This window comes from Marmota flaviventris, chromosome 18, assembly GCF_047511675.1.
Source record: "Marmota flaviventris isolate mMarFla1 chromosome 18, mMarFla1.hap1, whole genome shotgun sequence".
NCBI lineage: Eukaryota > Metazoa > Chordata > Mammalia > Rodentia > Sciuridae > Marmota > Marmota flaviventris.
The window spans coordinates 12,915,473-12,941,213 of NC_092515.1; the positions used below are offsets into that span (position 1 = coordinate 12,915,473).

General features: G+C 39.8%; 2 pseudogenes; both read right to left on the bottom strand.

Moving 5' to 3' along the window:
* LOC114079404 (cytochrome P450 2B11-like) overlaps positions 1-25,741 on the bottom strand; it is a 267,418-nt pseudogene that overhangs the window by 162,605 nt on the left and 79,072 nt on the right.
* LOC114083510 (neurexophilin-1 pseudogene) lies at positions 4,265-4,978 on the bottom strand (annotated as a pseudogene).

The window sequence follows — 25,741 nt, forward strand, 5'->3', positions numbered from 1 at the left end:
GCCCAACCAGACCTCTGCCATCAGACCATGTCACCTCTGTGGTCACCGTCTTTTAATACCCAGAATAACTTCCTGCCACCAAAGTGCTCAGGGAGGCCCCCATTCTGCCTGCCAGGTCTCTTCACCTCTCATGCTGGATGCCATCCCCTGACGAAAATGGCTGAGAGCCACTTAGCAATGGAACCACTCGAAACCAGCCTGGACACATCCCACCCATTGGCATGTTCTTGAGGGACATGTGACACATTCTAGGAGCTGTCTTCCTGCAGCAAGTGGCCAATGGGAAGCTGGCTCTGGGACTAAACGTGGCCTGCGCAGTGCCTGCCTCCCTCGGGCTCCCTGAAGAGTTGCTAGGAGCTCTGCCAAGGTAGGTCCTGGCACACCCTCCTCCAACAACCACAGATGGTGAGGAGGGGGGTGGGAGGAGGAGGAGCAGCTCAAGGCAGCAAGGGGGCTGGAGGTCCAACTTGGGGTGAAAGTCTCACAGCAGCTTGGGAATTCTCTTCTTTCAGCAGGGATCTGGCCCAGCATGCCCCGTAGAGAAGCGTCTGGAGAAAGCAGGGAGGAGGATCACTTGGAGGGGTATCAGACTTGAGGCTTTGAGTTTGGTCCTGCAGTGGGGGAGGAGAGGCTGGGTGTGGGGAGTGGTGCTATTTGTGAAATTCAAAGATTGGACGATCCTTGGGAAAGCTGAGACAGGATGATTGGGGAAGGGCGCGTGTGAGGCTTGGACAAAGCACGGAGTTCGAGGGTTGGCTCTTCCCTGATGAGGCTACAGCCAGCCAGGCTCAGGATTCCCTGGAAGGTGTCATTCAGGTGTGAGTGGGGAAGACGCTTCTCTTGTGCTCGATAGTGAGGTCTGGACCCTGTCTCACAGCTGGGGGGAGAAATATGGGAACATCCTCACAGGGCACTGGGACCCCATCCTGCCTTCAGCCTGTGTGGATACGAGGTCATGCATGAGGCTCTAGTGGGTCAAGCTGAGGCTTTCTGCAGCCAAGGGCTCATTGCCATCACTGACTCCACCTTCTAGGAACTGGTGTTGGGAGACAGGGCGGGGACTGGGGGGACATGGGGGAGTACGAGTCCTCCCATACTCCCTCTGTGTCCCACAATCAGGAGTGAGCTTTGCCAGTGGAAAGCCTTGGCAAGTCCTCCAGCGGTTCTGTCTGATCACCATGAAGGACTTGGGGGAGGGGAAGTGGAGTTTTGAGGAGTGAATCAAGGAGGAGGCTGAGAGTTTGGTGGAGGAGCTGTGGACACCTCAGGATGAGCCCCGTGGGGACTCAAGATGGGGACATAGGGAGGAAGAAATGACTGATAAGAGACAGGGACAGGGAGATATAGACAGATTCAGGGAGAGAGGGAGACAGAGACACAGGGAAGGGAAAGGGAATCAGAAACATGGAGACAGAGGAGTCAGGGAGGGAGGAGAAGGGCAGGGAGAGAGGAGAGAGAAAACAAAATAAAACAAAAAACAAAAAAAGACAGAGAAAAGCCCGGGAGGCCAAGATAGATCTAGAAAGAGAAAATCCAAAGAACAGATTTATAAATGAAAAAGCTAAAGCTAGAATCAGGGGTGAAACAGAGGGTTAGTGAGGTGTAGGGGACGGGGATCAAGGACTGATGGGCACAGAAAAGAGAGTGGACAGCCTCACAGAGGGTCAGAGGTGGAGAGAGAGAGATGTACACAGAAAGTGAGACCAAGACAGACCCTGAAATACTAGAGACAGAGGGGTGTGAAGAGAGAGAGCTCAACTGAAAGACCCATGAAAGATGGCTGCCAAGTGACAGAAACCAACCACGCAAGTGAAGATGGCCCAGCCAGGTCAGAGTCACGCAGGAGGGCAGTGTAATGCAGGGAGAGGCAGACCTCCACCATGGCCCTCTCATCCCCAGGGACCTATCCGGACCCCACCCTCCTCTTTCACTCCATCACGGACAACCTCATCTGTGCCATTGTCTTTGGTGAACACTTTAGTTACCAGGACCCCAAATTCCTACATCTGCAGAGTTACTGAAGGAAACATTCACCATCCTCAGCTCCTTCTATATCCACATGAGGTCAAAGATTCCAGGATGGGCCAGGAATCTGGGATGGGACCTGGAGTTCCCTGTCCTGAGCTCAGGAGCAGGAAGGGACAGTGGTTCTTGAAAGAACAATCAAGGCTTGCCTTCGGAGAAAATGCCCATTTATTGAGAAACAGCTCTGCATATTTATAGAGCTGGGAGTGGTCTGAGAGTTGGCAGGGGTTCCTTTTTGATTGGTGTGTAAGGATCAGGTGAACCAGCAGGGCCAGTCTGATTGGTGGGTAAGGATCATGTGAGCCAGCAGGACTAATCTGATTGGTGGGTAAGGATCATGTGAGCCAGCAGGGCTAATCTGATTGGTGGGTAAGGATTATGTGAGCCAGCAGGGCTCACCATTGGACGCCTCTTCTTGGGGGATGGGGAAGTTAGTCTTTGGAGCCCCGGCAACTCCCAACAGTTCTGATCCTGGAAGGGGAGGCGGTTATTTAATCTCTCCCTGCTTCTGACTTCTGAGTAACAGTCCCACAAGGCCCCTGCCAGCATCTGAGGTGCCTTTTTTTTTTGAACTCAACTTTGTTTTATTTTTATATATATTTTGTTTTTTCCATAAATAATATATCGACATAGCTTTCAGTAATACTTGAGCTGAATACATGCTTTTGACACTGCTGATCTTTTTAATGGAGTTCACGGCTACATTGATTAAATGAATTCCTTTTTGAACAAATAACAAGTAGAAAGACAAGAACAATTTAATTTTAATAAGCAGCTCAAATAACACTTGGTTAAACTACGTACAATATAAACAATTCAAACAAATGAAGAGTAGGATATTGAATTTGTTACCCTATGTGTAGTAAAGATAAGACAGGCCTTTCCCTTCTTAGATAAGGATTGTAACTTGTTTTAAGTGACCTTAGTACATCTCAACTTTGCAAATATCCAAAGATTGGCAATGAAATCTGTAATCCCAATGTCTGCCCACATGTAGATGCCAAATGTTTGCTCAACTTTACTGAAAAGAGCCTCCCTCCACAGCGGGGAGAGGAGTGGAAGAGTCATTTTGTATCACCTTGAATGTGCCTACTGTATGCTGGAAAAAAAGTGGCTACCCTTTGTGTTCATAAAATAAAGAATACAGAGCTCTAAAGACACTTTTTTTTTGCATTTTAATAAGCATATGCAGTAGTGTTTACCAGTTTAGCTACCTGAAGCTCAGGAATGCCTCAGTGGGGATTATTAATTAGTATAACTGAAGACTTTCAAAGAGATTTCCAGAGCAGTGAGTGTTAAAAATATTTTCTGCTTAGTTTCTCCTTTTGATGATAGATTATTTTGAATCATTATAAGCCAATGAAAGTCCTCTTGATAAGTGGTAGATGAGTGTGTGTTTGTGTGTCTTAAGAGTGTGTCCTCAAGTGTGACTTTAAAATCTGCGGTGACCATGGAGTATTACTCATCCATAAAGAGGAATGACTTTATGGCATTTGCTGGTTAATGGATGGAACTGGAGACTATCATGCTAAGCAAAATGAACAGGTCCCTGAAGGTTGCAGGTTGAATGTTTTCTCTGATATGTGGAAGCTAATTCAAAATAAAGGGGAGATTAAAAAAAGAATAGAAGAATGACCAGTGGGGTAGACAAAGGGGAATGAAGGGAAGGGAGGAGGGGTGGAAAGGGAAGGACAGTGGAAGGAATCTGACCTGACTTTCCTGTATATATACACATAGTGAATCTCACCATCATGCGCTTCCACAAGACACTAAATAAAAAAAACTTTAATAGCAAAAGATCAGTAGAGTAGAGAGAAGAGAACCCTTTTCCCTCTAGAGGGGACATAAAGGGGAGGGAAAGGGGAAGTACTGGGGGCTGAATTAGAACAAGTTATATTCCATGCTTTCATAATTTTGTCAACATGAAAACTAATGTTATGTATTAGAACAAATAAAAATAAAAAGAACCAATAAAAATAAATTTAAAAAACCCGTGGTGTCTTACAACCACACCGAGAGATGAAGCTGACTGGGCAGAGGTGACGTCAGATTGCTTCCATGAGTGTCTTTGACGCAGACAAGAACAGCCGGGTAGACACATTCCCGGCCACAGCTGTGACCTTCTTTGAGGTAACAGCCCTGTCATGTGACCTTTAATTCTCAGTCTTCAGCCCCACCCCTTTTCCCCGTCCTCATCCAGGGGGTAGGGCCCCCATGACAGTTAGAGTGGGGACACTTTCTATACTTGCCTATAATCTACTATAAAAGGGAATGTAAATACAGGCCCCTGGATGGGCTTGGAGCAGAGCCAGGGCACTTGGCCTTGGGTGTGCTCCTGGTAACAGGTGTTTGAAGAGCTGTTGTTGCAGAGTGAGTTCTTAGAGACTTGTCAATCCTTTCATATTTGACACGACAGGTAAGTGACTTGGGATCCTTGGCATCCATCACAGTTTATTGAGCCAAGTCAAATCCCACAATTTTTATAGGAGGCACTGACCTGACAGTTACAATCACCCACTAGTGGGGTTATGCCCCAAATAAGCACTAAATGCCCCATGGTTATGATCTACAATTTCCCCAGTTGTCAACAGGTTCATCTTTGTTGTTTTTGATGCTGGAATGAAAATCGCCCCATTTTCTTAAACTTTTCCTTATTTACAATGGGCCTTTTCTTAGGCCTGGGCTGAGGCTTTTGAACATCTGTGGATCTCCTCAGCCAGTCCCAGGAGTCTTGCTCAGAGGGAGGTTCTGGGGGGTCATATCATAGGTCCAAATCTGCATCATTTTCTTTGCCATGAATAGTCTGTGACAGGAGTCCGCTGATAGACAACTCTTCACTGCTTTCTGTCAACTTGTGCTTTAGTGTGGATTTGCGACTTCTCGACTTCAGAAGTTCTGAGTTTCCACCATTTGTGAAATTGGCACATGTGACAGCCTCAGAGGTTCCGTCCATGGTCAGCCGACTCCATAGCTATGGGCCAAGGGGAGGCAGAACATCATGATGAAGAGCATGGTGGGGGAAAGCAGCTCAGGACAGGACAGCCAGGAAGCAGAGAGAGCCTATGGTGCCTGATTTTTTTCTTTTAAAATTTTCTTGTTTTATTATTATTATCATTTTTAACTTTTAAAATACAATTTAGAATCCAGAGTGTACAGTAACAATAATCACAGGCCTGCATAGGTGAACCAAAGTCAAAGCATAGCCTTAAATCTCTTATACAGTTAGGAAACAGTGTTAATGGTCAGAAATAGACTTATTCAAAGCAAACATATATAAGACAGATCTTTAAATGACAGTGTGGCCCTTCTGTATCAGATACAATGTATAAAAGAGAGCATTTATGGGTTGTCTTGTCAGGAAACTTACATAAACTTTCATTTTTTAAACTTTTACATAGCTCTTAGGCAAGGCTTAAATAACAGTTGTTTGTTTAACCAGTTACAAAGGAATCATTTAAGACTTTGGAAGAGGTACAAACCCTAATTCCTTTAAGACTTAGTTTCCCCAAGTAATAAAACCTAACAAATACTAGAAAATCATCTGTAGACAAGAGCAGATCAATGTTTCAGACTTTGCTTCATATCAGTACTTTAGAGTTCAAGTAACTGTAACTGACTGTGCTAATTATAGCCAATTTAATCACAAACACAAACTTTTTTAGATTTACCCTCCACAAATCTTCTGTGACTTACTTGGACATTACCTGGTGCCTTTCTAAAGGAACTAGAAAATGGTACCCCTTCCTCGAGGAAAATACTATTTAAGTTTATTTACTATTGCACAGCCCAGGAAGCTCTGCCCTGGGAGCTCCCTAAGTCCTGGCTATAGGCACATATGCTCTCTCTTTACCTGCTCACACACACTCCTGTCCTTGGACTCCCAGGTACTTAGGCCACCAGCCCTGCACACAGGCCACCCCACCCCCGACTCGCCAGCTGAGGCCATGAGTCAGATTGGGGGTAGGAATTGGGCCTGCAAAAGATGTGGATGCAACAGTGACTGGACAGGGGGATCCAAGATGGCGGGACAGAGGGAAGCGGCATTCTGTGTCGCTCTGTGACCTGGGACTCAAGCAGTGAGAATATTGCTTCTCTGCCAGTGATATTCTTGCTCCCATCCAGGAATCATGGCCACTCTACTGTGCAGGGCTGCAGGCCTCAGTGACAGAGTAGGTCTCCCAACTACTCGCCCACACAGGACTACCAGGTGCCTGAGAAGGACCATGCGCATCAGCACCCACACAGAACTTTTGGCCACACAGGCTCTGAACAGAGCAGACAGCACACACTGGAAGCCACACAGCCATCTCTGAACACATTGTCCATGTTCAACACCATCACCCGGCTCTCCCTGACGCGACCTGACACCCCATTGCCACCTCCATCTTGGGTCACCTTCATCACCACCTTTAGTGGGGGAAACTCCCAATTTGGAACTCCAGGAGGCCAGGTACTCAGTTTCTAACTCTCTCTTCTCCCCAGAAGCCGCTAACCTGCCACAGTGACATCCTGGTTACATTCACCATCCTGAGGGCGGAGATACCAGCTAACAACAGATGACCCCACCTATTGGATGAGAGGGAAGCAGGAAAGGTACTGATCTCCAACCAAAACAATCCTTGTTTCTTCCTTTGAGATATTTTTCCCTTCTCCTTCTCACATCCCCAACATATGTGAAACCAACTGCTTTGCATGAATTAGGGTTTTGAGGACTGTGACATCTGAATAGTATAGAACAGTTGTGTTGTATATTCTTTTTTTCCTCCAATTTTTAGTTTCCCCAAGTAATAAAACCTAACAAATACTAGAAAATCATCCATGGATAAGAGCAGATCAATGTTTCAGACTTTGATTCATATCAGTACATTAGAGTTCAAGTAACATTTTAACATTTTAATTTTTCTTAATATTTGTACATTTGTTTTATGTACTCTACTGTCTTCCCACTTACTTGTCTACCCCATATTACTTCATCTCTATTCTCTTGCTACTAACCTTCTTCTTTAGATTTCTCTTTCACACTTCCGAAGATACAATAACTCTATATCCTCACCTCCTACCTCCTCAGGATATCATCCTATATCTCAATCCCAATTCTTTGTCCACCATCAGAAACTGTAAACCCTTGTACAAACCTACTGATTGTATTGTAGATAATAATTGAATTCACCATTTCGGTATACTATGACCAAACTGTAAGTGTCTTAATAGCAACTATTTCTTTTTAGGTTGTAAGTTGTTTATACTGGGATCTGTTAACATTGTCCTTCCCCTCAAAGGAGAGGTACTGAATCCCTACAGGGGCACTATAAACCTATAGGGTAAACAGTTATGCCTCGGATCCACAGTGCTAAAAGGGAAGACACGCAAGCAACATGAAAAGAAAAGGGAGGAAATTGCCCTAAACAAATCAAGATACTGCATTATTGGAATCCATGGCCAGCACAACACATGAAATTACAGGGAAGGAGTTCAGGATGCACATAATTAAAAAGTTCTATGAATTAAAGAATGATATAAGGCAGCAAATACAGGCAGCAAAGGATCATTCGACAAAGAGTTACATAAACAAATACAGGAAGCAAAATATTACTTTATTAGGGAGATAGAGGTTTTAAAAAAAACCCAAACAGAAATCCTTGAAATGAAAGAAATAATAAACCAAATTATGAAAGCATCACCAACAGATTAGACCACTTGGAAGAGAAGACCTCGGATAATGATGACAAAGTATATAATCTTGAAAAGAATATAGACCATAGAGTAAGAAACCATGAGAAGAACATTCAAGAAATATTGGAGGGCATACAAAGGCCAAATTTAAGAGTTACTGGGATAGAGAAAGGCATAGAGTTACAAACCAAAGGAATGAAGAATCTATTCAATAAAATAATATCAAAAATTTTTCAAACATGAAGAATGAATTGGAAAACCAAATTCAAGAAACCTACAGGATTCCAAATGTACAAAATCACAACAGATCCACACCAAGGCACATTATAATGAAAATGGCTAACATACAGAATAAGGAAAGAATAGTAAAAGCCAAGAGAGAAAGGAATCAGATTACCTATGGGGGAAACCAATTCGGTTATGTGCAGACTTTTCAACCTAGACCCTGAAAGCTAAAAGACCCTGGAACTACATATATCAAGATCTGAAAGAAAATGGATACCAACCAAGAATCTTGTATCTAGAAAAATGAAGTTTAAAATTGACGATGAAATATAAACCTTCCATGATAAACAAAAGCTAAAAAGAATTTACAGCAAGAAAACCTGCACTACAGAACATCTTTGGCAAAATATTCCATGAAGAGGAAATGAAAAACAACAATGAAAATCAGCAGAGGGAGGTGTTACACTAAAGGAAAAATTAATCAAAGGAGAAATCAAGTCAATTTAAATAACAAAATAAACAAAAATTGTTGGGAATACAAATGATGTCTCAATAATGACCTTGAATGTTAATGGCCTAAACTCACCAATCAAAAGACAGACTAGCAGACTGAATTAAAAAAAGACCCAATAATATGCTGCCTCCAGAGAGCTCATCTCATAGGAAAAGACATCCACAGACTGAAGATGAAAGGTTGGGAAAAATTATACCCCTCACATGGACTGTGGAAGCAAGCAGGGCTTCCCATCCTCATATCAAATAAAGTAGACGTCAAGCTAAAGTTAATCAAAAGGGATAAAGATGGACATTTCATACTGCTCAAGGGAACCATACATCAACAAGACTTAACAATTATAAATATATATACCCCCAACAATGGAGCATCTATATTCATCAAACAAATTCTTCTCAAATTCAAGTCAAATTGACAACAACACAATAATTTTGGGTGACTTTAACACACCTGTTTCACTACTGAATGGATCTTCCAAACAAAAGCTGAACAAAGAAACTATAGAACTCAATAATACAATCAATAACTTAGACTTAACTGACATATATAGAATATTTCATCCTTCAATGAGTGAATACAGTTTCTTCTCAGCAGCACATGGATACTTCTCTAAAATAGATCATATATCATGCCACAAAGAAACTCTTAGCAAAAACAAAAAAGTAGAGATACTACCCTGCATTTTATGAGATCATAATGCAATGAAATAGAAATCAATGATTAAATAACAAAAACTACTCCAACACCTGGAGACTAAAAAATATGCTACTGAATGTATAATGGATTGCAAAAGACACCAAGGAGGAGATTAAAAAATTCTTAGAGGTGAATGAGAACACTGATACAACATATTGAAATCTCTGGGACACTATGAAGGCAGTACTAAGAAGAAAGTTCATTGCATGGAGTTCATTCCTTAAAAGAAGAAAAGTCAACCAACAAATGACATCTCAAAGCCCTAGAAAAAGAAGAACAAATCAATACCAAAAGCAGTAGAAGACAGGAAATAATTAAAATCAGAGCTGAAATTCAATGAAATTGAAACAATTGAAAAAACAAAAATTTGGTTCTTTGAAAAAATAAATAAAATTAACAAACCCATAGCCATGCTAACAAAGAGAAGGAAAGAGAAAATTCAAATTACTAATGTCCATGATGAAAAAGGAAATATCATGACAGACACTACGGAAATACAGAAGATAATTAGAAATTATTTTGAAAACTTGTACTCCAATAAAATAGAAAATATCCAAGACATCAACAAATTTCTAGAGTCATGTGATTTGCCCAGATTGAATCAGGATGATATACACAATTTAAAAAGATCAATTTCAAGCAATGAAATAGAAGATACCATCAGAAGACTACCAACAAAGAAAAGCCCAGGACTAAATGGATACACAGATGAGTTCTACAAGACCTATAAAGAAGAACTAATACCTATACTCTTCAAATTATTTCATGAAATAGAAAGAGAGGCAGTACTTCCAAACTCATTCTATGAGGCTAATATTACCCTGATTCCAAAACCAGACAAAGACACATCAAAGAAAGAAAATTCAGACCAATATCTCTAATGAACATAGAGGCAAAAATTCTTAATAAAATTCTGACAAATCAAATACAAAAACATATCTAAAAGATAGTGCACCATGATCAAGTGGAGTTCATCCCAGGGATGCAAGGTTGGCGCAACACATGAAAATCAATAAATGTAATTCATCACATCAATAGACTTAAAATAAGAATCATATGATCACTCAATATATGCAGAAAAAGCATTTGAGAAAATACAGCACCCAGTTATGTTCAAAACACTAAAAAAATCTAGGGATAACAGAAACATATCTCAACATCATAAAAGCTAAGCCCCAGGCCAACATCATTCTAAATGTAGAAAAATTGAAAGCATTCCCTCTAAAAACTGGAATAAGACAGGGATGCCCACTTCTATTTAAATAGTTCTTGAAATACTGGCCAGAGCAATTAGACAGATGAAAGAAATTAAAGAGATACATAGGAAAAGAAGAATTCAAATTAGCACTATTTGCCAACAATATGATTCTATACCTAGAAGACCCAAAAAGTTCCACCAGAAAACTTCTAGAACTAGTAAATGAATTCAGTAATGTAGCAGGATACAAAATCAACACCCATAATCAAAGGCATTTCTGTATATCAGGGACAAACCCTCTAAAAGGGAAACAGGGAAAACTACATTTACAATAGCCTCAAAAAAAAAAAAAAAACCCAAACAAACAACAACAACAACAAACAAACAAACAAACAAAAACACCACGGGAATCAACCTAACAAAAGAGGTGAAAGACCTCTGCAACAAAAACTATAGAACACCAAGGAAAGAAATTAAAGAAGACCTTAGAAGATGGAAAGATCTCCCTTGCTCTTGGATAGGCAGAATTAATATTGTCAAAATGACCACACTTTCAAAAGCACTATACAGACTTAATATAATTCCAATCAAAATCCCAATGACATTCCTCATAGAAATAGAAAAAACAGTCATGAAATTCATCTGGAAAAATAAGCTAAAGCAATCCTTAGCAAGAAAAGTGGTGCAGGTGGCATCACTAAACCAGAGTTTATACTACAGAGCAACAAACAGTATCAAAAACAGCATAGGATTGGCACCAAAAACAGACTGGTAGACCAATGGTACAGAATAGAGGACACAGAGACCAACCCACATAATTACAGTTATCTTGTATTAGACAAAGGTGCCAAAAACATACATTGAAGAAAAGATAGCTTCTTCAACAAATGGTGCTGGGAAAACTGGAAATCCATATGCAATAAAATGAAATTAAACCCCTATCTCTCACCATGCACAAAATTCATCTCACAGTGTATCAAAGACTTAGTTATTAAACCAGAGACCCTGCGTCTGATAGAAGAAAAAGTAGGTCCAAATCTCCATCGTGTCAGATTAGGCCCCGACTTCCTTAATAAGACTCCTACAGTGCAAGAATTAAAGCCAAGGATCAATAAATGGGATGAATTTAAACTATAAATCTTCTTCTCAGCAAAAGAAACAATCAGTGAGGTGAACAGAGAGCCTACATTTTGGGAACAAAGTTTTACCACTTGCATATTAGATAGAGCACTAATCTCTAGGGTATATAAATAATTCAAAAATTCAAACAGCAAAAAACAAAATAAAACCCAAACCAAAACAAAACAAAACAAAAAACCAACCCAAATAACCCAATCAATAAATGGGCTAAGGAACTAACAGATACTTCTCAGAAGATGTTATACAACCAATCAACAAATACATGAAAAAAAGTTCAATATCTCTAGCAATTAAAGAAATGCAAAACAAAACTGATTTTATCTCACTTCAGTCAGAATGGCAGGTACTAAGAATAGAAACAACAATAAGTGTTGGCAAGGATGTGGGGAAAAGGCACACTCTTACATTGCTGGTGGGACTGCAAATTGGTGTAGCCGATATGGAAAGCAGTATGGAGATTCCTTGGAAAACTGGGAATGAAACCAGCATTTGACCCAGCTATCCCACTCCTCAGTCTATACCCAAAGGACTTAAAAACAGCATACTACAGGGACACAGCCACATCAATGTTCATAGCAGCACAATTCACAATAGCTAAACTATGGAGCCAACCTAGATGCCCTTCAGTAGATGAATGGATAAAGAAACTGTGGGATATTACTCAGCATTAAAAGAGAATAAAATCATGGCATTTGCAGGTAAATGGATGGTGTTGGAGAATATAATGCTAAGTGAAGTCAGCCAATCCAAAAAAACCAAATGCCAAATGTTCTCTCTGATATAAGGAGGCTGATTCATATTGGGGTTAGTAGGGGGAGCATAGGAGGATTAGATAAACTCTAGATAGGGAAGAAGGGTGGGAGGGGAAGGGAGGGGGTATGGGGGTAGAAAAGATGGTGGAAAGTGATGGTCGTCATTACCCTAAGTACATGTATGAAGACACGAATGGTGTGAATATACTTTGTATATAACCAGAGATATGAACAGTTGTGCTCTATATGTGTAATATGAATTGTAATGCATTCTGCTGTCATATGTAACAAATTAGAATAATATTAAAGCAGAAAAAAATAGTGACTGGACAGCTAGCAGCTGTGCATATGGTGTGTCCCCTGCATTGTCCCCTGGGTGACTCTGACTTGGCTAGTGCCATCTTCACTGGTGTGGGTGGTTTCTCTGTCTCTTGACCATCCCATCCCTCACTGGGTCTTTGCAGCTAAGTTTTTCTTTCTTCATCTCTCCCTCTCTCTGTCTCCTGTGCTTTAGGTGTCTGTCTTTCTCTTGTCATCTGAGACCATGTTCATTCTCTTCTCTGCCCGATTGTCTTTGTGACTCCCTTCTTCTTTGCCTCACTAATATTTTATGTCTCCCTAGCTCTACTTCTATCATTATCTTTTTTGTTTCTAAGTCTTCTCCTTCACACAACCCCCTTCAAGTGCAGGACCCCAGTGACCTAAGGACCTCCCACATGGTTCTAACTCCCAAGGTCTCATCATCTTGAAGACCAAGCTTTAGACACATGGGCTTTAGGGGGACACCCAAACCAATATCCAGACCACAGCACGTGGCTTTCTAACTTCCTGGTGAGAGAACGACACTTTCCCCACTCTTTTTGTGATTAAAGAGAATACCAACATTACTCCCCTTTTCTGTCACCTCTCTTTCACAGGTGGGTGGGAAATCAGGATTTCTCTGACCAAGGTGGTCATTGTAGGACTTGAGGTGGGGATGGAAGGAACTGCTATTGAAATTGGCCATAATAATAGTAAGGTCTCCTGGAGTGAGTGGTCTATTAGAAAACACTGGGCCAAATTATCACTGTTTGCAGGTGATATGATCCTGTACTTATAAGATCCTAAGGCTCTACCAAAAGACTATTAAAGCTAATAAACAAATGCAGCAAAGTAGCAGGTTGAAAGATCAACATATAAAAATCAATAGCGTTTCTATACTCCAATAATGAATCCTCTGAGAAAGAAATCAGGAAAACAATCTCATCCACAATAGCCTCAAAACAAACGGACAAGCAAACACCTAGGAATGAATCTAACCAAGGAGGTGAAAGACCTCTTCAATGAAAACTATAGAACACTGGGGAAAGGAACTGAAGAAGACCACAGAAGATGGGAAGACCTCTCAAGTTCATGGACAGGCAGAATTGATATCATTAAAATGGCCATATTACCCAAAGCAATAAAAGACCAGAACAGCCAAAGCAATTCTAAGTTGAAAAAACAATGCTGGAGGCATCACAAAAACTGACTTCAAATTATACTTCAGAGCTATGTAACAAAAACTGCAAGGTACAGATATAAAAACACATACATAGACCAGTGGTACAGAATAGAAGACACAGAAACAAATCCACACAGATACAGTCATCTGATCCTGGGTAAAGGTGCCCATTCACTGGAGAAAAGACAGCCTTTTAAACAAATGGTGCTGGGAAAACTGGTTACCCCTACGTAGAAGAATGAAATTAGACCTTTATCTCACCCTGCACAAAAGTCAACTCAAAATTGGTCAAAGACCCAGGAATGAGTAGTGTTTATGGAGGCAGTTTCTTGACCACCAGTCTGACATTAAGTGGGATCACTCCTGGATCTCAGCTGCACGCAGTGCAGACCCACACTGAGTCTGATGGTAATTTAGGCAGAAAAACAATCTGTCCCGCTGGGACACAGATCTCTGCCTAAACCCAGGGCTGGTCTAGAATTTCCGTGTGCTAGTGCAGGTTCAGGGAGAGCTGTGCTGCCCAAATCTGAGCAACAGGTGGTGGAGTTCGTCCTTTGACTACAAAGGCTGATGTCAAACTGGGTTGCTCTCACCCCCAGCCTGCACAGGCAATTGAAGCTGGGTTCCCCGAGTGAAGTGGGCTGGCTGAGAAATCCAGTGAAAAATCATAGGACACAGAAAATAGTTTTAAAGAGCGGGGGCAGGACAGCTCTTTGACCTTAAAGGTTGAGCTTCGGTGCTGGAAAGAGAGAGAGAGCGCCCGTGTTTGCTCTATTTATTTGGGGGAACTTCAAAGGCTTTCTACAGAATGTTCTTAGCCAATTAAGACAGGTGGTGGGCTGTCCAGTTCCCAATGGGTCACGCCCAACTATGGAGATAAGAGATCAGTCTTCCTAGCTGAAGACAGGGGTCACGTGCACTGTGCAATCCATTAAGTGGGAGGAGCCACAATAAAACTTGAAATGCCAAACCAAAATCTCCTTGGCTCCAAGGCCAAGTGAAGATGCTCAAATAGCTCAGGAGTGGCTCCCCACAGGTGGCCTCTGAGGCTCAGCCACAAGCACCTGTGCAATTTTACAGGTGAGGGCACCTAAGTCCCAGCCCAAGGCTTCCATGATACAAGCTGGAACTTGAGTCAGTTACACCAGTCTTTGCTGCTTCCAGAGCCTCTAAGACTTCCAGCCTCGGTATAAGGACGTTTAGTTTCTGTTTGGTTGGGTCTCACCATGGTGGGCCAGCTCTGAGCTCCAAGACAAAGTCCTATGCTGGCCGTCCCATTAACACTACCCCAACTTCCAGCAGCATAGCATGGTGCAAGAATCCATTTATTGGTGGTGGTAGTAGTGGGGAGTCATAATAGTGGGGGTGGTAGTGGGGTAGGACTGGTCAGGAAGCTCAGGATTTTGCCTAAGATCCCAGTGTTGGCCTGCTGAAACCTAACACTGGGCAGATCCCAACAGTACCTGTTCCCAGGGTAGTTCCTGTGGATGGAACTTCTAGAGCAACCATACAACCAAGAACCCATGGATCCCACCTGTTGGAGAGCTACTCAGTTGACATCATCCCCGGCTTGTTGCAGCAGTCTTGGGTTTCAAGCAGCAGGCCACCCCTAGTGGTGTGAGCCTTGGTCCTCCCCATTGCTGGTCTGGGTTGGGGGGTCTGGGCTGAAACACAGCTTTGCATTGTGGTTGGCCACAGGTGTGGCATAGGAGACTAGGAGGGTCCTTCCACAGTGAGTCTCTCCACGGCTAGCGACAATTATGCAGTGCCCAGAGGCTGGTGACTGTAGATTGGCATCTGGGTTTGCTCTGGCTGCAGAGAAAGGCTTCTGGGGTGGACTAACGCGGTTTTAGGCACTTCCGGAGTTCCTGAGGTGCCAAAATAGCAACACAGAACAGAACGCTCACGGCAAACTCTGCCCTAGGGCGCCATCTAGTGTTGAAATAGTGGAGGTGACGACAGGTTTACAGAAGATGAGCAGCCAGATTATGAATACTGGAAAGAATATCTAACCCTGCAGTGCCCAGGTGAGGCCTCAGAACAGCAGGCATCAGACATGCGGACCATGAGCTTTGACGATGCCCCAACTTACCTAGTGAATGCCAGGAACAGTCACAATAAGGTGCCAAACCAAGTTGCATTCAGTACGGGTAAACTCTGGGATGGAGAAGTTAAAGCAGCTCCTTTAAGGAAACTCAAGAAACCCACAGACCAATCCAATAGTCTGAGTAATTTAACAGAGAGAAAAGCAATTAAAAACACCGAACAGAAATCCTTGAGCTAAATTAAAGATAAATTAAGAACATGTTAGAAGACATAGATAGTGGGACAGAGCAAACAGAAGAAAGAATTAGTGAACTCATAGTACAGAGCAGAAATTATATATATATATATATATATATATATATATATATATATATATATATATATATATATATATTTTTTTTTTTTTTTTTTTGCTGGACATGGTGGTGCACATCTGTAATCCCAGCGGCTCAGGAGGCTGAGGCAGGACGATTTCAAATTCAAAGCCAGCCTCAATAACACAGCAAGGCCCTGTCTAAAAAAAAAAATATATATATATATATATATATATATATATATATATATATATATATATATATATATATAGTGTGTGTGTGTGTGTGTGTGTGTGTGTGTAATAACGTGGGTATGCAGCATAGGAACTTAAATACTTGGTCTTGGTTCAGAAAACTAACAGATTGTTAGAAGAAAAAACATGAAGAAAAAAGAAGCCTAATTTAATGCTTCTTAAGTAGTGTTTGTATTTATAGCACCAATGTCCATTTTGAGCCTTTAAGGGGTAGGAGTTATGGGTTGGGAAAGGCGAGTATAAATGAAAGCTTAAATTTAGAAGAAAGAAGTGGGAGTAAAGGAAATTATTTTGATTAAGTATATTTCATTTGATCTGGGTATTTTTGGACCATTTTATTAAATTAATTGTTAAGCTGCAGTTGGTTGTTCAGGTGAGTGTTGATACCTCACTGGTGAGTGCGCTGGGAATCACTTGCCAGTTGTCCTTTACGGAGCTTATTTTATGATTTAACACAGACTATACTGTCCATAGGAGCGGGTTCCCTTCCCCTTATTTGTATGTTTGCCATATACTTTGATATTTGAAATGTTATGTACTGGAAAGGACACATATATCTAGACCAGATGGGGTTTTATGCAACCTTTATTCCTTCAATGAACAATAACAACAACAAAAACAAATAAGAAAAAAAGTTGGTGAGCTCAAAGACAGTCCACTTTTTTCTTTTTTCTTTGTTCTTTTAAGATATAGATGACAGAAGAATGTATTTTGACATATTATACATACATTAAGCATGCCTTATTCCAACTAGGGTCCCATTCTTGTGGTTGTACATGTTGGGGCGTTACTTTCTTTGTGTATTCATTCATATATGAATATAGGAAAGTCATGTCTGACTCATTCTACTGCCTTTCCTACTCCCACCTCCCTCCTTCCTTCATTCCCCTTTGTCTAATCCAATGAGCTTCTATGCTTCCCTCCCCCCACCTTATTGTGAGTCAGCATCTGCACATCAGAGAGGACATTTGGCCTTTGGTTTTTTGGGATTGGCTTATTTCACTTAGCATGATAGCCTTTAGTTCCATCCATTTAGCAGTATACACTGTAATTTTATTCTTCTTTATGGCTGAATAATATTGTGTATAGATGCCACATTTTCTTTACCCATTCATCTGTTGAAGGACACCTAGGTTGTTCCCATAGCTTAGGTATGAACATCTATGTGGATGTATCATGGGAGTAGGCTGATTTTAAGTCCTTTGGGTATAAACCTAGGAGTGGGATAGCTGGGTCAAATGGTGGTTCCACTTCATGTTTTCTGAGGAATCTCCATTCTGCTTTCCAGAGTGGCTGCACCAATTTGCAGTGCCACCAGCAATGTGAATGTACCTTTTTCTCCATATCCTTGCCAACATTTATTGTTGCTTGTATTCTTGATAATTGCCATTCTGACTGGAGTAAGATGAAATTTCAGTGTGGTTTTAATTTGCATTTCTCTAATTGCTAGAGATGTTGAACATTTTGCATATACTTGTTGACAATTCAAATTTCTTTTTCTGTGATGTGCCTGTTCAGTTCCTTTGCCCATTTATTAATTAGATGATGATGATGATGATGATGATGATTTTGGTGTTAAGCTTTTCGAGTTCTTTGTATATTCTAGAGATCAGTGCTCTACCTGAGGTGCAGGAGGCTAAGATTTTTCTCCCATTCCGTAGGCTCTCTGTTCATGTTCTTGATTGTTTCCTTCGCTGTGAAGCAGCTTTTCAGTTTGATAACATCCCATTTATCGACTTTGATTTTACTTTTTGTGCTTTAGGGGTCTTGATGAGGAAGTTGGTTCCTAAGCCAACACGATGGAGACTTGGGCATACATTTTCTTCTAGTAGGCGCAGGGGCTCTGTTCTAATACCTAGGTCCTTGATCCAATTAGAGTTGAGTTTTATGCAGCGTGAAAGTTAGGGGTTCAGTTTCATTCTGCTACATATAGATTTCTCAGCACTACCTGTTGAATGGACTTTCTTTTCTCCAATGAATGTTGATGATGCCTCATCATCTTTCTAGTATGAGATAACTGTATTTAGGTGGGTTTGATTCTGTGTCTTCTATTCTGTACCATTGGTCTTCATGTCTATTTTGGGGCCCAACCATGCTGGTTTTGTTACTATAGCTCTGTAGTGTAGTTAAGGTCTGGTATTGTGATGCCTCCTGTTTTGCTTTTCTTGCTAAGGATTGCTTTGGCTAATCTGGGCCTCTCACTTTTCCAAATGAATTTCATGACCATTTTTTTCTATTTCTATGAAGAATGTCATTGGAACGTTAATAGGAATTGCATTAAATCTGCACAGTGCTTTTGGTATTATGGACATTTTCACAATCTTATTTCTGCCTACCCAAGAACATGGGTGATCTTTATTGATTCCCAACTATTTTATTTATATTTTGGGGAGCTAGTGTGAATGGGGTAGTTTTCCTAATTTCTCTTTCAGTTGATTCATCCTTGGGGTATAGGAACACAATTGATTTATGGATGTTAATTTTGTATTCTGTTACTTTACTAAATTTGTTTATGAGTTTTGAAGTTTTCTGGGTCTTCTAAATATAAAATCATGTGGGCAAATAGGAATTATCACCATCTATCCTACCTGGTGAACTAATGCTGGGTTCCCAAAATCTGACTATTCCAAATAATGCAAGAAAATGACAAAGAAAGCACACCACACAGAAGTAGCTTTTCAGTAATCCAGAGGCAGCTCTGCGACTTTAAGTGACCTTGAAGAGGGAGAGCCACTGGAATTGTTTATTCTTATATAGGGAACACACAAGGAGGGGTTCCAGGGAACATTCTATCCCCCAAAGGGCAAAGGGGTAGGATTACAAAGGCACAGGTGAGTGTAGCTCATCACCCATGGTGACGCCTACACCTATAGCCACACCTTGCTCTCTGACTTAGGACAATGCCCAAGTCATTATGAAATGTAGTAACTGGTCAGATACCTGGGGCATCAGGACTTGAAGGCGTCTGCATCCATGGCAGCTCCTGACAAGGGGTAGTTTGAGCTCTTCTTTCTCTATTCATATCCTTTTAATTTCTATCTTCTGCCTAATTGCTCTGGCTAGAGTCCAAGGACTACATTGAATAGAAATGGTGAAAAAGGGCATTTTGTCTTCTTCCAGTTTTTAGAGGGAAAGCTTTCAATTTTTCTTTATTTAGAATGATGTTGGCCTTGGGTTTAACAAATATAGCTTTTACAATGATAGGTATGTTCTTACTATTCCTAGATTTTCTAGTGTTTTGAACATGAATGGATACTGTATTTTGTGAAATGTTTCTTCTTCATCTATTGAGATAATCATGTGATTCTTATCTTTAAGTCCATTGATGTGATGAATTATGTTTATTGATTTCCATATGTTGAACACACCTTGCATCCATAGGATGAACCCCCTTGATCATGGTGCACTATGTTTTTGTATGTGATTTGCTGGTATTTTATTAAGATTTTTTGCATCTATGTTTCTCAGGGATATTGGTCAGAAGTTTTCTTTCCTTGATGTCTTTTTCTGCTTTTGGTATCAAGGTGATACTAGTTTCATAGAAAGAATTTGGAAGGGTTCCCTCCTTTTCTATTTCATGAACTAATTTGAGGATTGTTGTAAGTTCTGTTTCGAAGGTCTGGTAGAACTCTGCTGAAAATCTATCTGGTCCTGGGCTTTTCTTCATTGGTAAGCTTTTGATGGCATCTTCAATTTTATTTCTTGAAACTGATCTGTTTAAATTTTCTATCTCCTTGTGATTCAATTTGGATAGGTCCTATGTCTCTAGAAAATTTTCAATGTTCAAGATTTTTTAATTTATTTGGGTATAAATTGTCAATATAGTTTGATTGTTATCTGTATGTCAGTAGTGTCCATCATGATATTTCCTTTTTTATCACAAATTTTAGTAATTTGAGTTTTTTCTCTCTTTCTCTTCATTAGCCTGACTAAGGGTTTATCAGTTTTTATTTATTTTTTCAGAGAACCAGCTTTTGGTTGTGTTGATTTTTGAATTGTTTTTGTTTCAATTTCATTGATTTCAGCTCTCATTTTAATTATTTCTTGTCTTCTACTGATTTTGGTGTTGATTTGTTCTTTTTCTAGGGCTTTGAGATGTAATATTAGATTATTTATTTGGTAATTTTCCCATCTTTTTAATGAATGAGCTCAATGCAATGAACTTTCCTCTTAGAACTACCTTCATGGTATCTCAGAGATTTTGATATGTTGTGTCGCTATTCTCATTCACCTCCAAATATTTTTAAAATTTTTCCTTGATTTCTTCAGCTATCTATTGATCATTCAATAGCATAATATTTAGTCTCTGGGTGTTAAAATAGCTTTTTAAAATTTTATCATTGATTTCTAATTTCATTCTATTATGATCTAATAGAATGCAACATATTACCCCCCATCTCTTTTTGTATTTGCTAAGAGTGGCTTTTTCGGCCTAAGATATGGTATATTTTAAAGAAGGATCCATGTGCTGCTGAGAGGAGATTGTGTTCAGTAACTGATGTATGAAATATTCTATATATGTCTGTCAAGTCTATATTATTAATTGCATTTCTTAATTCTATAGCTTCTTTATTTAGTTTTTGTTTGGAAGATCTATCTAGTGATGAGAGAGTTGTGTTTAAGTCACTCGGTATTATCGTGTTATAGTCTATTTGATTCTGGAAGTTGAGAAGGGTTTGTTTGATGTATGTTTTTGTATCAAGATGCTCCATTGTTTGGGGCATACATATGTAAGATTGTTATGTCTTGTTGATGTATAGTTCCCTTCAGCAGTATGAAATGTTCAACTTTGTCCCTCCTGATTAACTGTGACTTGAAATTCACTTTTTCTGATATGAAGATATAAATCTCTGCTTGTTTGTAGGATCCTTGTGAATGATATTTTTCCCCATCTTTTTTTTTAAGAGAGAGAGAGAGAGAGAGAGAGAGAGAGAGAGAGAGAGAGAAGTTCAATATTTATTTTTCAGTTTTTGGCGGACACAACATCTTTGTTTGTATGTGGTGCTAAGGATCAAACCCGGGCCGCACGCATGCCAGGCGAGCACGCTACCGCTTGAGCCAAATCCCCAGCCCCTTTCCCCCATCTTTTTACTTTCAGTTGGTGGATGTCTTTGCGTATGAGGTGACTATCTTGGAGGCTTCATATTGTTGGGTTTTGTTTTTTAATCCAATTTGCCAGTTTATGTCTTTTGATTGATGAGTTTAGGTCATGTACATTCAATGTTATTATTGAGGAATTATTTTCATTCACTGCCATTTGGATTGATGTTTGTTTTTTAATTTAAATTAATTTCTTCTTTGATAGACTATTTTTAAGTGTAACTCCTTCCTTTGCTGGTTTTCAATTTTATTTTTCTTCTTCATGAATATTTTATTGAGTATGTTTTTTAGTACAGGCTTTCTAACTGTGAATTCTTTTAACTTTTATTTATCAAGGAAGATTTTTATTTCATCATCAATTCTGAAGTTAATCTTGCTGGGTATAGTATTCTTGGTGGGTATCCATTTTCTTTCAGAGCTTGATATATATTATTCCAAGACCTCCTAGCTTTGAGAGTCTGAGTTGAGAAATTAGCTGAGATCCAGATTGGTTTCTCTCTAAATGTGACCTATCATTTTTGTCTGGCAGCCTTTAAAATTCTATCCTTATTCTGTATGTTGGGCATTTTCATAATAATGTACCTTTGTGTCAGCCTGTTGTAATTTTATATATTTGGGGTCTTGTATGCCTCCTGTATTTGATTTTCCATTTCATTATCAAGGTTTAGAGAAATTTCAGAATTGTTTCATCAAAAATAGTGTGCATTTCTTGGGTTTATCTCCAATCTTAAGTTTGGTCTTCTCATGGTATCCCATATTTCTTGGAAGTTTTGTTCATGGTCTCTTAACATCTTTTCTCCATGGTCAACTTTGTTTTCAAGATTATATATTTTGTTTTCATTACCTGAAACTCTGTCTTCCAAGTAGTCTAGTGTCTTGGTGCTGCTTTCCATTGAATTTTAAATTTGGTTTATTGATTCCTTCATTTTGATGATTTTTGCTTGATATTTTTTTTCCAGAATCTCTTTATTGAAATGATCTTTCTCCTCCTATATTTTCTCTCAGATTTCACTCCTTACATTGCCCTTTACCTTGCAGATGAGTTTAACTATGAACATTCTAGACTCCTTTTCTGACATTTCTTCCACTGTGATGTCGGTGGATTCTGCTACTGAAGTATCTTGGTTTGTCGGGGTATTTTGTTCCCTTTTTTTTGTGTTTTTTCTCTATTCTGCCATCTTGAGAAACTCAAGACAGTCCATTTGAAAAGCAAAAATACCACTACCAGAGCCAGGAAAGACAACATCACTAAAATCAAACCAACTGAGACAGAGGAACAGTTTGTCCTCTTGTGAAAATAATGTTAGGTACTCTCCCAGATGATAAGGGATTCAGTTTGGTGAGAGGCAAGGCATGCATCGGGTATTCACAAAAATCATCTCCATTTACTTTTTCTTATAACACAGCCAGAACACACTTGAGGCTTAAGGTGGTAATGAGACATATGTCTCACAAAAGGCAAGATGAAGAAGAACCCAGATGCAGCTGGAACTCCAGCTCTATTGTGATGACATCAGAAGACCATGTTCTTGCCTACCCTAAAAGAACATTCAAAGCAGTGTACATTCCTGTTTTGTTTGGGTCAGCCTGGAATTTCTGTCTCTCACATATTGGTCCCTTGTGCTCCACCACAAGAATAAAGAGCCTTATTCTTATCTTGTGTGTGTTTTTTCTGATCTAATGAAGAACATGAGAATCCATGGAGCTGGGAAGAACTTGGTCCTCAATATTAAGAGCTGGGGAATTGGAGGAGGTAAGTAGGTCAAGGTGGCACCCCCCTGAGAAGGTCCCACTGAATGAGCCAGTTCTTGGACTGTCAGCCTCTAAAATTATAAGCTAAACAAACTACTTTATATAGTACCTGGCATAAGGAATATTTTTAGAGAAGGAAAGGCTTATTTTGTCTCATGGTTTCAAAGGTTTAGTCCATGTTTGGTTGGTTCCATTGCTCTGGGTCTGAGGTGGATGGAGCATCATGGATGAAGGGCAAAGAGGAGGAAAGTTTCTCAGCAGAGACCAGAAGGTGACTTGGTGGGGGGCAGAGGTCACAGAGAAGATTCATCTTTCCAGAGAAAGCACCAAGTGACCTACCTACCTCAAGTCATGCCCAACTGAAATGTAACCTGGAATGTAACCAAAGCAATCCTGAGCAGAAGTGGCAATGTTGGAGGTATTGCAATAGGTAACTTCAAAATATAATACAGAGCCATAGTAACAAAACAGCATGCTACTTGCGTAAACCAGACATATAGACCACAGAAAAACCCATGCAGTGACACCATTGATTCTTGACAAAAGCACCAAAAACTTATGTTGGAGAAAATATGACCTCTTTAACTGTGGTGTGGAGGAAATTGGATATCCATGTGTAGAAGATTGAAGCTAGATCCCCAGCCTCACCCTAAACAAAAATCAATTCAAAATGGATCAAAGACCCAAGTATAAGACTTGCAACATTGAAATTACTAGAAGAAATGTGGGAAACCCTTCAAAATATAAGCAATGACTTTCTGAATAGGACTTCTATAACTTAGAAAATAATAGCAAAAACTGGCAAATGAAAAAAAAGAAAAAATTGACAAATGGGAATAAACCAAATTAAAAAGCTTCTGCACAGCAAAGGAAACAACAGAGTGAAGAGAGAGCCTACAAAATGGTAATTGTTGTCAGCTGTCTTCTGAAAGAGGATTGATATTCAGAATATATACAGAACTCAAATCCCCCCAAAATCTCCTGTCCCCAAACCCAAACCCCAATCACTCCAATCAATATTTGGGCAAATGAACTGAGGAGATAATTCACAAAATAGGTAGTACAAATATTCAATCATTATATAAAAACATTCAACGTTTTTAGCCATCAAGAAAATATAAATAAAAACTACACTGCGATTCTATGTTACTCCAGTTAGAGTGACTATTATCAAGAACGCAGATAGTATTAAATGCTGATGAGGATGCAAAGAAAATAGAAATCTTATACATTGTTAGTGGAAATATAAATTAGTACAGCCACTATGAAAATCATTGGGAAGATTCTTCCAACAAAATAATAACAGAACTACCACATGATTCAGTGTAAGGGTTTTCTGTTTGGGATTGGGGTCTCTAATGACTTCATGGCTGTGGCATGCTGGGTGTCTGGGAAAGTTTCTGTGCAAAGGTACAGAATGCCTAGCTGCTATAGCAGTGCCCTCCATGAGGATGCTCTGTGCTAGAGTCTTATCAGCTGGACCTTGATCTCAGGCACACAGCTCCTGGGAATAAAGAAACTCTCTTGTTAGACAACTACAATGTTTCACCAAGCTCTGCTGCACCTGAACCTGTCCACATAAAAGTGACTTTAAACAATGGACTTTCTTGAGAGCTACACAAAGCTCCTAGCATTGCACATTGCAACTATAGTATGTAACGGAGAAATAAGCTGCATAATGTTGCTAACTCTGTAACCTGCCTAATGACACAATGAACAATAATGTACTACTGATGCCAGTGACCTAAAGTAACCTACTGATATAAATAAAGCTGGCTGCTTGGACAAGGGGCCCTTCTCCCATTCTGCTTCTGCACCTTGCTTCTGTCTCCTTTTGCTTTCTTCACAATTCAGCTATGCCATTCCTCAGCATATATCTGAAGGAGTTACAGTGTATAGAGATATCTGTATGTCTGTATTTATTGTGGTATAATTCTCAATATCCTAGTTATGGAAGCAGCCTATGTGCCTTTGAATGGATAAAGAAAATGTAGTATATATACACAATAGATTATTAGCCATAAAGAAGAATGAATCATGTCATCTGAAGGAAAATGGATGGAACCAGAGGCCATCATTTTAAGTAGAATATGTCAGACCCAGAAAGATAAGTATCATGTGCTTTTACTCATATGTCAAATCTAGAAAAAAATTGACATGAATGGAGAAGGGAGACTGTTAGAGAAGAGGAAGGGAGATCAGGGGGAGACCTGGAGGGGATGGATGGGTAGTGGGGGATGGAAATTATCAAAATATGTTAGATGCATATTCAAATATGCCACAATGAAATCCATTATCCTGTGTAATTAATATTTACTATTAAAAATAATTATAAAAACACAGAATGATTAAAAATAAAGGATTGGAGATTATGATGCTACCACAAAATCAAAATAGGGCTTTGATAGCTATATATTCATTTTAAAGGTAGCAGCCTTCAGAGCAAACAAAATTATCAGATAAACAAGGGCTGAACATAACAATAATGTTGCTAATGCTCCAAGAAGACACTACAAATCTCAATGTGTAGGCACCCACCAACCAAACATCAAAATACAAAAGGCCAAAA